General features: G+C 35.1%; 1 protein-coding gene across 8 annotated transcripts in view; it reads right to left on the reverse strand.

The window, feature by feature from the left end:
• The window catches only part of LOC110449351, a 192,367-nt gene that overhangs the window by 151,357 nt on the left and 26,806 nt on the right, over positions 1–14,204 (reverse strand). Inside the window, exon 1 of one of the 8 annotated variants that reach the window (XM_021496163.1) lies at positions 1,522–1,630. The exons of the other annotated variants lie outside the window; for them this stretch is intronic. The gene's annotated coding sequence lies outside the window, so the exon portion shown is untranslated. Of the gene's footprint in view, positions 1–1,521; positions 1,631–14,204 lie in introns of those variants that run through there. 8 annotated transcript variants of the gene reach the window in all.

A 14,204-nucleotide genomic window follows, 5' to 3' on the forward strand; every position in this document is an offset into this window, starting at 1 on the left:
AACAAATCATATTGCACTTAAAACCATGAACCCAAGACAAAGTAACTGTCAGATTACAAAAAAAACTCATCAATTTGTCTGTAGTGATCTGTCTAATGCGCTCACCATGATGCAGGACAGCATGAAGACGTTTCAAAGGAGAAATGCACCAGTAGGCATACGTAACAATAATCGTGGAATGTCTGCTAATGCAATCAAGTCCACAAATTGAAGTGTGACAGACTCATTCACCCCTGAAATTTTATAATGAACTATTCCAACCTTTGAATTGGAAGAGTTCATTATGAAATTTCAGGGGTGAATGAGTTAAAACTATGCAGTCACAAAATATTTGCCGAATGAATCACATGTCTCGATCCTCCCGTTGGATCAATAAACTAGACATCAACTATTGGTCAATTCTCATCATCATACAAATGGAATTTTTACATGATGTGATTTACAACCATTGGACATAGAGATGTTACGTAACAAGGGGTGTTTTATTGAACATTACCCTCGAATCTGCAAGTGTAAAAATCAACATATACAGTCATTTTACAAACAATGGAAATCATAGAGACCAAAACAGGTTTACATTTTAAACTATCAGTTTGATTTACTACAGCTTGTTTAAGCATGATGACATTTACCATTATAACATCCCAAAAATACTCTTTTACCATATCAGAAATGTTCTACTTTGCATTGGATGAAAGAATGTGAACACCCTTTTGGTTTAATACATCAATCACATGAAGCACAGACATTTGAACAGATATACTTTTAAAAGCCATCTTGATAATTCTAAAAGATGTTATAACACATTAATCTTTTAAAAACAAACTATTCTGGTTATTTTGGAGTCAATAGATAGGATCACAGTACTCTAACATGTCATACAAACAGTGAAGACCCACTTTCCTGTAGACAAAAATACAGGCTACCTCAAAAGTATCCATTTGATTGGTGTGAGGGTTACCTTCCTTGAATTAATTATTCAATTAGCATTATGAAATTTATAAGTGAATGCATTTGTTTGTGTCGAATTCCAGTATATCATCATTCACCAGTTATCAACCTCAGTAGTGTTCTGTTCCATTTACATATAAATATTCCTAGGTATTTCATATGTTACTAGTGTAGAACTCTTTTGGAATGCAGATGCATTTCTCAGATGTATAAAGGTACAGGTACAAGTAGCATACAACCTTAAATAACTTTGGATCAAGATACTACTACCACTGAGGCTATAGGCACAAATTACACATTACTAGAAATACCACGGACATGTACAAGGGCTCGTTAATTAGTACTATCAATTAACCGTGATTAATGCCAGCATACATACAAAGACACTAATGTCAAATCAAACCAACATCTACCACACCTGTGAAACAGTTACCGTGGCGATTGTATTCCAGGTGTGCACAGAGACTCACAACAACAACCCAATTCAAGGCTATAAAACTCTGTTACCAGGGAAGTACATGTACATTACATAGCAATGACACAATATAAGATTCCTATAAATTATCTCACCTTATAGCATTGTACAGACATTCCACCACAGCCCCGGTAGTCCTTCCACCCCCTCCACTCACCTCCCAGTTTATCAGACTTAGTAATGGCAGTTCCCTCAACAAAATTCTCCGGGAGTTAGATATATTAGGCACATCACTCCCGAGATTCCCCGATTCCCTCCCTACCCTAAAGCTTGTTCTCAAACCACCACCGAAATCACCAAAACATCTAAACCTCTACAGCTTATAGCAGCTGTGAATAAATTCATAAAAAAATGATCTCTATCATAAAAATATGATTTTTTTTAGTTTTCTTATCTAAGTATAATCCCTTTGATAACAAGCATTTGAAGATTTTTCTTAACCTGAAAGAAATGGCAAAAAAATCTTGAGAAGTTTGTCAATGTTGAAATTAAAACTAACAATACTTTGAGTTTAATTCTCTTACAGCACCTATTCCTATTTCTGTCTGTTATGTAAATACTTGAAACATTCTCTTCCCTGAACATCATATCTGACAAAGTGTTGACTAGTAGATGTTCGCTGTATAGAAGATAACACTATTACATAGTGGGCTTTCACTCATACAGCGCATCAAGGAGGAGATGAAACTGACGTGAGTCATGCATGCTCCACCAGTAAACACACTACCAAAAAGGTTTTTGAATTTTGTTTTACAAGAACAAGTTGGGGAAGGAAGGAAATCTCAACATATGTTGCACATTTATCAGATTTGTGATCATTTTTTCTTTAATTTTTTAATTATTTTGTTTGACACTCAAATCAAAGCGAATACATATATGCACTAGAAATTATGTTATAAAATATGACATTGTTTAACTGTTATCATCTCAATTTATCATCTTTTTTTGTTAATTTTTAACCTGTCTCACCAGGTTTTAGCTGATAAGATATAACCAAACGTTCTTAAACCAACCTATCAAATTTTAAGGAATTGAAAATGTATGGCGTTTACTCCAGCTTACAAAGATGATTCATAGAACAACCTTCTGTACCAAAGCCACTAATGTTGACAGAGTGACCGATAACTCAATATAGATCCAAAATATATAAGAAATATTTAATAATATTATATCAAGTTTTTGTTTCACTGAAAATGTTTGAAAGTCTGAAAGTTTTCAATTCAGAGAGGCTCCATCAAGCTAACAAGCAAACTTTGGTGCCACTTTTGAAATTGTTTCATATGAAACGGAAATAAAAATAAAAACTCTGACAATCATCAACATCTCCATCTTGACACTAGTTCATGTCCAATGTCTATGTAGTCCGAATTATTCTGACGCTTTATCGACTTTTTTTTATATCGATCGGTCTGTCGTCAATTAACATCAGAACTCTGGCCCTCTATAATATGCGAGAAATAAGCGACCCGCAACCAGGTTGCACTTCAAACTGATATTTTAGAAACAAATTGTCACTTTCACACACATGTCGCACATGGATCGAAATATCTATTATTTATGCACTAGGTGGTATCAATAACATGTTTCAAAGATCATTACGAACAGTATTTTCCAATGTTTTCTATACCAACCCATGTTTTTAATGGAAATTAGGGCAATGTCACATGACTTGAAGAGATCTCGCGTTACCGAAGGTATTTCCCAACGTTATGACGTAGGCCGGCGAGATTTTAGTCATGTGGCATTAGAAGGCGGGGGGGCTATCAAAAAACTAGAGTAAAACAGAGTCTGAAATCTAAAATTCACAACCTGAAGCAAGGAAATTCCCTCAAAATCTGGGGGGTTTCTGAAGATACAACTTCCAAGTGTTTATGAAACCAAATCCTGAATAGTGTTTAGGTTTTAAAACTTTTGGTGTTTCTCCAAAGAATTCTCAATTTTCCACGAGAAATAAACAGTTGATTAACCAAAAAGTTGTACAGATGGGAACCTATCCCTTAAACTGTTTTCTTTTACATAAATAAACTTATAACGTTCAACAAGACTGCAAGAACAAGCCACCATATCACCAAGGGCAGTCCAATTACTGACGCTAAGCTATATGTAAACAAGTGTTTTAAGACTGTGAAAATATTTCAACATGTGGTGACCTTGCTGCTGGGAGGCAATTCTTATACCTAAAGACCTACAAACTCTACTCCAGGGCTCCAAACACATCCAACCAAAATGTATGCTCAACACCAGCAATACTTGTGGGGTCCGAAAACACCCTTCCTATCAAGAATCATACCCAACATCATCTACACTCTTGAGGTGCACGCACTGTTTACCCTGGAACTAGTATAACCTAACCTACCAGCAACTGTTTACCCTAGAACTAGTATAACCTAACCCACCAGTAACTGTTTACCCTGGAACTAGTAAAACCTAACCTACCAGCAACTGTCTACCCTAGAACTAGTATAACCTAACCTACCAGCAACTGTTTACCCTGGAACTAGTATAACCTAACCTACCAGCAACTGTCTACCCTGGAACTACATGTAGTATAACCTAACCTACCAGCAGCTGTCTACCCTAGAACTAGTATAGCCTAACCCACCAGTAACTGTTTACCCTGGAACTAGTATAACCTAACCTACCAGCAACTGTTTACCCTGGAACTAGTATAACCTAACCTACAAGCAACTGTCTACCCTAGAACAAGTATAAACTAACCTACCAGCAACTATTGCCCAAACACTGTCAACCAAGAATTACTCCATTCTTAGGAACTATATTTATGAGGTCCAAACACTGTCAACCAAGAATTACTCCACACTTAGGAGCTATATTTATGAGGTCCAAACACTGTCAACCAAAACTTACTCCACACTTAGGAGCTATATTTATGAGGTCCAAGCACTGTCAACCAAGAATTACTCCACACTTAGGAACTATATTTATGAGGTCCAAACACTGTCAACCAAGAATTACTCCACACTTAGGAACTATATATTAATGAGGTCCAAACACTGTCAACCAAGAATTACTTCATACTTATATTAGGAGCTATATATATATATGTTAATGAGGTCCAAACACTGCATGTCAACCAAGAATTACCTCATACTTATCTAAACTGGTTTCAAACACATTCAACCAAGGCCTAGCCAGATCTTACCACTGACCAGCTATATACTCACAAGATCCAAGCACTTTCAATCCAGAAGTACATGTGACGACCACCACCTGGCGAGGATGAGGTAGGTGTCGGGGTTAAGATACCTCTGGTGATTGTTCTGTCTCAATACTTTATGCTTAGTATCAATGCTTTAACTTGTTCATTGTAAACAATACTTAAATTCAATGCAAAAAAAAAAGTCTATACAAATATTAAAATCTTTTACACAAACAAACATTACTCTGTGTAGTGTGTCAAATGAAACAGAAAATAGGATGTAAGTATTTTTCAATTGAAACTGAAGAGAGTTGAACTTGCCAGCTTTAATACTATAAAAGACTCGTCACAATAGGCCTAATTACAGATCCTGGTACATACCGCCACATTCTTACCAAACCTGGCTCTTATTTCGTACCTTAAATTATGAATATGGTTCATTTACCCCTGATGATTGACGCTTTTCCAGAAATGAGGCTAGTCCACGCTGAGGTGTCAATGACCTTCAGTGACCTTCCCTGATTATTTTGACAGGTGACACGGTACAAAGGTGGCCGTTTTTTAAGACTATGGTACAAGCATATCGGGTACATATGGTTAATCCAGGTTCATTCCGTACATGTACACTCCCACACCCTGACCTGCCACTATCATCTGACGTAGTAAACATGCAGTCTTTGTTCATTTAAAAATATTTTTTCAGACTCAAAATTTTTAGGTTGGGTGGTTGAAACAAGATTTATTTCATTAAATAACTTTCCTCCAAGATACAAGATTATTTATTTAACGTCCATACAACATTAGCTCGATCGGTAGAGCTATTTCTGAATTTTCTCCAGAATAATGCTAGAATTTCGGAAATTTTACCTTTATATTGCATGTTTAGATTTACATTTTTACTTTTGTATTGCTCAAGTTGCTGTTCTAGAGATATATCTCTATTTTCCCAAGAGTACATATTTCAAACTTCTTATATATTAAATGTGAATTTGGTCAGAACATGATTTTGGAATAGAAATTGTCAAAGCAATTCTTCCAGTATGATTTATTTTCAAACCAACATTGAATATCTAAATTAAGGCCTAAAAGATTAGAACATATTAAGGTAGAGTCCCAGCACACTGTGTATGTACCTCCAACAAAGAAGAGTTCTATTTGATCGATACTTTTCTGATTTGGAGTTGCCTGCCCATTTACTATAGCAAAGAGAAATATGTTAATTACAAATTCATTTTCACGAAACATCTCGGCTCTGCCATCGAGTTTAAATCCGCCGACCTCATGCTTATACAGCAGCCGAGCAGGAAGCATGCATATCCACTGCAATACTGGTCATGATATTATTATAATAATTTGCTTCAACATTTACCGGAAATAATTTCAAGATATTTCAAACTCACTAAAAAGGTCAGCAACCTCTTATTGTAAATTTGTATGGACATAGAGGAAATAATCAACACAAATTTAACAGGAAAATTCCTTTTCCAGGTCTGTCTATTGTATAATATACTTACAAGCGACTTGCCTATAGAACAGTAGCTATAGGAAATAGGAATAATTAGGATTCCGGACGATTTACCAGACAAATTTGGGCTGAATGGCCCACAAATTGTACCTAAAGGAGGCACTCACTTATAGAATATAAGCTTAACTCATTCACCCCTACATCTTTAAACTGGACTTGCCCAGTCTTTGATTTGGTGAGATTTAAATGTGACTTTAGGGGTGAATACCGATCGAGTTAACATAACTAATCATGATTCATAATGGTCTGTGTTATTAACCTCTACAACAGTGGCATACCTGGACATCATACAGGTGTTGTGTCTTATCTTAACAAGATTTCCCCACCTAATACCTCACACCTATCCAGGTATGTGGACCCTATAGGGACAAAACAATGCCATCCTTGATGGTCGGGCAGAATGTTTCGATACACCGCACGAGTGGTCCGATCCACACGATCATGAATGAAATCTTTTTTTTGATTCCGACATCCAGGTCACAAGGTCTACTCAGGAATCATACGGTACCAGTTTCTCACACGACGGTAATCTGATTTATGAGGAAGACCATCCTGCAGTTTTATAGTGATAGACGTATGTCACAGGTGATAATGGTATATGTTATCAGAGTTCATACCTGCTAATCAACAGGTATACCGATATCTTAATTACTTTTAAAGATCAATACATATTCTCATGGTTTTTCTTGAGGGATTACTGTATACCAGGAAATTTTCCACCAGTTTAACTTTCACCTTTTCCACCCTCCCCAATATAAATGTGGGCAATTTATCATGAAAGCATTTAGTTCACAACATGAAGGTAAAAATGAACACTGGCCATGGGCAAACGTGAATTTTATCGGCAAAGGAAGAATATTTGACTCCGCGAAAGTTTCCCGATATACAGTAATTTCTGAATTCTTTGAAATTTTTAATTTATTCTTTAGTTCCCAGTTAAAAATGAAAGTTTTAGCAAAAGCAAATATATTTTTTTACTATTAAACATTTACAACTTTTCAGTTCGGTAGAATCTTGGAAGCATATTATAGCTCTGTAATTGACTCAGATACAGGTCTATATAAGGGAGCTGAGAACTTCCTGATTGTCAATCATATTGAACAGCTTTCCTTTGATATGAGAGACTCTTATGATGTGTACACATTGGTCAATTACTAACTGAATGTAGGACATTGAAGTTTGAGACACCAAGAACATTATTCTGAGGACATCGTATATGTGTGTATATATAAAGACTGAAAGAATAACTGAAACGAGACTCCAATACACTGAATTAGGTTAACGTGGTACAATATGAAATCATTAAAAGAACATTTTACCATATTTATCCTGCACTAAACCCAGGGAACCATCACATAAACTCTTTACTCAACTGTATCCGACATGGGTGGGCCTGTTACCAGGCATGGGCTGATTGCTGGATGAAAATAATATGGTACTTACCATATTTCACCAACATAACGCCCAGGGGGTTGGACAAGTTATTCTACCTAAAAATTGCTCCATAATTAAGGCTTAACATAATCATTGGCCGACCATATGTAACTTAAATATAGCAAATACACTGTGCTTATATATGTATCTGTTCTTTAGCTACTATCTAAACATGATTTTATTTTTTTTGTAATGGTTTTATTTTTCCAAGTTTTTCATTACATATACATATACATAAACAGGACATTCACGCATTCTCACATATACAAACACGGACATGAATTTAGCATTATCACAATCATTTTCATTGTCATCATAATATCATCATCATCAGCATCAGCATCAACAATATCATCATCATCATCATCATCATCATCATTCATCTTTATCATCCTCTTTCATATATAATTATTCAATCATCATCATTGCCGTCATCATCATCAACATATAATTATCATAGCAAATACACTGTGCTTATATATACGTATATCTGTTCATACAAAATAATTAAGTTCTTCTGGACTTAAGCTACTATCTAACCATGATTTACCCTTCAAGTCTCATTTAGACTCTTCCAAGATCATGACGTGGACAGTTTATTGTTAAAATTCAGGGGTGAATTAGTAAATCATCATCTAAAGCTCAGTTATTATTAGCCTGATCATCTTAGTGACAAGTTACGGCAAATCTCTAATCTAATACATTTTCAAACATATAACCAGACAAATGAAAATAATTAGCAATTTTAAAAATCATTCTTCATAATATCAGATTCGATTTGAGCAAATGACTCATTCAATGCAAATCAGACATTAAGCAACCGGGGACCAGGTCTCATATATAATATTGATAAGAGTGTCTGAATGACTCACACAAATTCTGCATTGCCATGATAAAGACAGATACCAGAATCCATGTGATTTTGTGGTACAATATCAAAATAACACAAGATCATTTATATTTCACTGGAAAGACTTTACGATCAGTCTGGAGGGCACTGTAAAGACGTAATCACTCCTACAATGCCACATGAGGATAATCGTCATGACCTTGAATGATACAAGAGGCCCAAAGGGTCTGTTTGTTTTATTCCAAATCAATGTTATTTAGAAGACTTGTTGTAGTCAATAAACTCACGGCCCAAATGTTCTTTGGTATTGTAAGGTCATATTGTACGGTGAGCAAACCATATATATTCCGCCATCTCTGGACATAATCTGGTATCAAAAATAAACAAAGGGCAATAACTCAGTACATATATGTATGGGACACGAGACCAAATTTAATTTTTTATTATACTCAACCATCCCATAGACGATTTTAGTGACAGACCGGCATATAGGCCTATACACAGAATTACAGTCAAATTACAAACCAGTAGACCCCTCCAGCAGTATCGGGGACAATTTACTTTTCAGACTTGTTATTTCCATTCTACATGTATGTATTAATCACCAATTTTACCAATGTACGTGCAAAACACATAATCACAGTGTTGCATTATAGCGGGCATTAATATAAAAGTATCAAACATATCACACTGGCGACCTGTTACTTGGCTGATAATGTGTAAGTATCAAACAGGCCCCATCGATGACCAATCAAATAAAATAACTAAACCTTTCCCTTTCAACAACGGAACCGTCTCTAGAGACATTTTAAAATTGTTCAAAACACAGAAGATAATTATATCCTTAGAAATTTGTTTTCCCACAAAAAGTAATTTTCAGTGATATTTTTTGACCTTAGACCTGTAGAATGTCTAAGCAGATGTAAATTGATCCTAATTCCCCACAAAGTTAAACTTGATACGACCTTGACAGGGATATGTGTTTAAGGGTTTAAACCATACCACAATAACCACCCAACATAAATTGAGTTAAATTGCCTCTTCTGACAGCAAATAAGTCCTTCTATTGAACACACAACTATAACTTCTCCCGAGTATTATGGGTTTCACTCTAATCTCATCATAAGGGACTGAATTTCACCCTCAAATTAATTTCTCCCAGTTAAGAGCAGACCCCTTCAAAGATCTGCTGAAAAAACCCTCACCTCTGTATTGTGTTATGTCTATTGTAAAGATATTGTGGATCACCTTTCCCTTTCAACAACGGAACCGTCTCAAGAGTTAAAGATTTGACGAAAGATTTGACAATATCAAAAGTAAAACGTCTCGAAAGTTTTTCTAGTATTATAGGGTTTGAAGTGTCTGCTCTTATATCATTACAATGCATTCCTAAATTGTAAAACAGGGAAAAGAAGATCAAAAGCTAGTTAAATACTTAAAGATGCTGGAAATAAAGTATTTGTCAAATGAATGCTAAAAACAAACCTCTTGACAATCATGTTGGATATCTTACATGAACAATTTTATCACAGGACCACATGTATACTGTATATCTTTGCAAAAGGAAAAAAGCTTGAGACGGCAAAAATAAATCAAGAGTTCAATCAAAATATCCAACACCAATTAAAACTAGCAGAGGTAAAACAAAAAGCAGTAACCAATGCAAAGAGATGAAAGGACAAAAATAACAAGACATCACAAGTGATACGAATCCCCTGACATCACAAGTGATACGAATCCCCTGACATCACAAGTGATACGAATCCCCTGACATCACAAGTGATACGAATCCCCTGACATCACAAGTGATACGAATCCCCTGACATCACAAGTGATACGAATCCCCTGACATCACAAGTGATACGAATCCCCTGACATCACAAGTGATACGAATCCCCTGACATCACAAGTGATACGAATCCCCTGACATCACAAGTGATACGAATCCCCTGACATTCACATATTGTGTGACATAAAAGGTGACAGCAAAAATATTTCTGCATGAATCTGTTGAAGGCATTGCCATACCAAACACTTGTATGAAGTTTCATGAAATTCTGTTGAGGAATGAAGTTGCTAGAGCGATGACAAAGAGTGTAACACACGTACAGGCTGAATCCTAGCTGTATCCCCTCTAACGAAAATAGCTCAAAGTAAAGGATAATATACAACAGAAGGCAACCAGGAGATACCGAAACAAAAGGAAGAACATCATGAACCCACACAAAAATACTGGAGATAAGCCTAGCACTCCAAAAGGGTAAGCTGGACAACTCTGGACATTAACCTGAAATATATTTGCAGTCTTTATCCAGCAATAAGCCCATGCCTGGTAATACCCAGTCATATATATTGCACTTCAGAAGAAATCCTAACAAATGCTTTTTAACCATCCTGTAATGATTTAAGCCTGCTTCCCTACTTTGAGTTAATGATAATGCGTAGGTACCCTGGGTTTATTGTAGAATAGATACGGTAATAGATAAAAGTGTTTTTTATTATTTCGCTAGTGAGATTTTTCTGATTTTTGTAAGATAACCATAAAACAGCAGTAAATATTTTTTCTTGCAATTTGTTGATAATGATAGGTTTTTTTGTCATAAAAATAACTCCAGGCAGACTCTATGTTAGTGTGTTTATCTTATTCTTGGAAAAAACCCAGTACTTGGATATAATTAAATGTTGCAGATATTATATTGTACAATAAATACAGAACGGTACAGCAATAAAAACGGTTGCTTCCATAGATATACATCTTTAGTTGTTTAAGATTAAAAAATGGAAAACTTAGGAGAAATAATAAAAGCAATTATATATTAAATATCTTCAAGCTATTTTTGTACCAAACCTTTTTCGACATTATAACGTAAGAAATATGTTGGTACGACAATTAATTTCAGAAAGTCAGTCACGTCAGTATCTGGCTATTAATGGCACAACTGTTTCTAAAAATATTCAAACTTCAGTGGTTATCTCCTCTTTAATCTGTCAAGCATGTTCTATTTTCTGAACATTTTAAGATTTTTATCAGAAAATTCACATCAAATTATTTTTGTCTTGATCATTTTCAAACTTGACATGTATGCGTATATATGCTAATTTCTGCAAGACAGTATCAGATATCCCTATAAATAATTCTCTAAATAAAGTACTCCCAAAATACATGGAATGTGTGAAATTCTCATCTACCATTTCAATGACCAATCAAAATTGAGAATAAGTTTTTAAGTCATTAAATGTCCAATCAGATACCATCAATTTCCATGATACTGAGAAAAACTTTTATTTGCAGTGATGAACCGATTTTTGTTAAGTTTCATTTATGTTTAGGATAATTTAATACCAACCAATGAAGGACTGCATGTGTTGGACAACCATTAAGACTTATTTACATCTGAAGACACATTTGAACTCTTCCAATTCAAAGGTTGGAATAGTTAATTATGAAATTTCAGGGGTGAATGAGTTAAGACTCAATCTAGGCCTAATCTTTACCACTGATTGAATTATTTCCCCTGAACAATTATAAATCCCTGAGTTGGTTAGATTGATCATATATTGGTTCAGACCAAGGTTTGTTCTGTTACATTTTTTGCTTCAAAACACATACATCATTGTTGGTATCTTTTTTGTTTATTTCCTCTTTTCAATTTTTCATGAAAATTTTACAAGGTATGGGTTCCTTATCAAAGAAGTGATTTTATTAAAGTTTTTGTCATGTATAGGTAAAACGTTTTCAAAATTTGTAGTTCAAGTTTCCAGCAGTGGTGCGAGGATCCTTAAGATCAAAGCCTGAGTTGCATTAAGTTCAGTCAACATCACTTAAGGTACACAAAATTTTCAGCAGTCCTGCAAGGATCCTTAAGATAGAAGCTACTGGGTTCAGTCAACTTCACTAACGGTACACAAACATGTATACATCCATGCAGACATATCAAACTGTCAAAAAATTCACAAATAACTTTTTGCACATTCCTCATCATGATTGTGGCCAATCTTTGAAACAGCTCAGAACTGTGAGAGTAAACAACTTGTCTTAATTTCATTATGTGCGGAGGATGGGTGTCTCAACTTTCGTATAACCGCTCAACATGCTGGGAGTTTTTTTTTACACAAGCCATTTCTGCATATAACATCAAACATAAATCAACCAGCGGTCCAACATGCAGCAAGGATGTGTTCCTCCCAGACAGACAACTACCCACACTCCAAACAAACCACTTCACAGACTTAAGGCTGATTTGATGCTCTCTCTATCCACGTTAAATTGAGACCATAAATTATCAGAGTAGGTCTTTGATCTGGTGTCGATCTTAACTTGTCTATACTTCTCTAAATGTGTTAAATGACCTTCACATTTGACCCTTAACATTCAAAACACTGATATTTGAAATCATTCAAGGACAACCACCTCATTAGATAAGGACTGTAGAAATGTACAGGTGCATAATTAAAGTATCACCTAGCAATGCTATCTCCTTGACCTTCAGACCTGAAAAGTGATTCCATACAAGCCTTTACTGCAGAGTAACATGTCTGAGTACATTCAGCCAACAGGAGCTCAAGTAATTGTGTGAAAACAGAGGCTAGATAGATATATCAAGGAAAGGCAGACGAGCGTCATGACAAGAATATCCCATCCAATCTTGATTAGGGAGATGACTGATGCCTTGGTCGGGTATTGAAAGTCCACCATTAAATTAGTGGGCATTTAAGTAAATGCCATATAAGGCTTTGACTTTTGCCCATTTCCCAAGGTCACAAATCTCAATACACAATACATAAGGAGCAAAACTAAACAATTTAATCAAGTTTCATCAAAAAACTGTCATAATACCTTCTGGTGAATATTGGAGTTTATATTTAGATCACAATATGTTTATTACAATTTTTAATTACACACAGTTGAACTATAGATATATTATATGTATCTGATGTCCCAAGGAATAATTGAAAAATTCATTTAAAAACAGTTCACAAAATAAGTATCACCGAGTGAAAGATATTTATTTATACACACAGAGGTTGGCTGATCATTTGACTGAAATTTTCATATATTTCTGAAAGTTTTGACAAAAAATTAATGCATAGTTCGTCTTATAGTTATTTTGTTTTATGTTCAAGTTTAGATTGCCAATTATATACAGACTGTTTAACAATAGGGCTAGATATCTGTTTCCAATAGCAACAGAACACAGTTGAGGTGAGAGAATAAGGAGCAAGGTGAATCAGGTACAGGTTTTCTTGGAAGAAACATTTTTGGCTGCAACAGGAACGAAGCAAATATACGGGGCCTACAGGACCTTACAACAGGCACAGCGAGTTCTACAGCAAATTGGCACTCGTCCTAAACTTTTCCGTTTTAATGACATAACCATGCCTTTCTTATCGTATTCTTCAGGTGTTAATCACCACTTTTCTATCTTTTTACACTGGAGAATTCCATTTTGTTTTTGTCCTTTTTCCAAGCAAAATACAAATCGTATAATAAAAGTAATTTGGGCTGGAGCAAGTGATAACTTAGCTTATCGAGTATTCTGTCACTGGAGATCAGGATATCAAACGATCGCCTCTAATTTCAACAGAAAAACTTCCTTCTTGCTAATGATTTCCATTGAAATACCTCTATAAATTTACATTTAAAATACATTGTTAGTTAAAGTATATGAGTCATATGAGAAAACTTTGATTACAGACTTGAATATTGTCCCTGAAATATAATTTACATATATCAGAATAGCATTTGACAATCAAATAGTTTATGTGTGTAGTATTTGACCTTGAATAATTGTGTATTAGTGTTGTATTT

Source organism: Mizuhopecten yessoensis, unplaced genomic scaffold (assembly GCF_002113885.1).
Source record: "Mizuhopecten yessoensis strain PY_sf001 unplaced genomic scaffold, ASM211388v2 scaffold4583, whole genome shotgun sequence".
NCBI classification, from domain to species: Eukaryota; Metazoa; Mollusca; class Bivalvia; order Pectinida; family Pectinidae; genus Mizuhopecten; species Mizuhopecten yessoensis.